Consider the following 503-nt stretch of genomic DNA (forward strand, 5'->3'; position numbering starts at 1 on the left):
ATTCTGATGTTTTGCAATATAAATGCAACTACTTTTATACCAATGAAATTAAAGGATTTCTTGATCAAAATAATATTAACACAATTCACATTAATATCCGAAGTTTCCCAAAAAATTTTGAAATCTTTAGTAATTTTATTGAAGAAACAGTAATCTTTTTAAACAAATCTGCTTAGCAGAAACATGGTGGAGTTCGGATGACGTAAATTCCTTTACCAATTTTGAACTGCCGGGTTTTAATGTTATTTCATTGGCACGAAAAACAAATAAACGTTGCGGAGGCGTTCTTATATATGTTAAATACAACTTACAACATTTTACCCGGTATGACATGAGCATCACTGATGCTGATAAAGAAGTTTTAACGATTGAAATTTTAACCAATAAACTAAAAAATAAAATTCTAAGTTGCTGTTATCGCCCACCTTCGGGTGAAATTAAAAATTTTTAATTAGTTTTTATGTAATGACGTTATTAAAAAAAGAAACCGCGAAAATAAGTTT

This window comes from Hydra vulgaris, chromosome 13 (assembly GCF_038396675.1).
Source record: "Hydra vulgaris chromosome 13, alternate assembly HydraT2T_AEP".
Lineage (NCBI taxonomy): Eukaryota > Metazoa > Cnidaria > Hydrozoa > Anthoathecata > Hydridae > Hydra > Hydra vulgaris.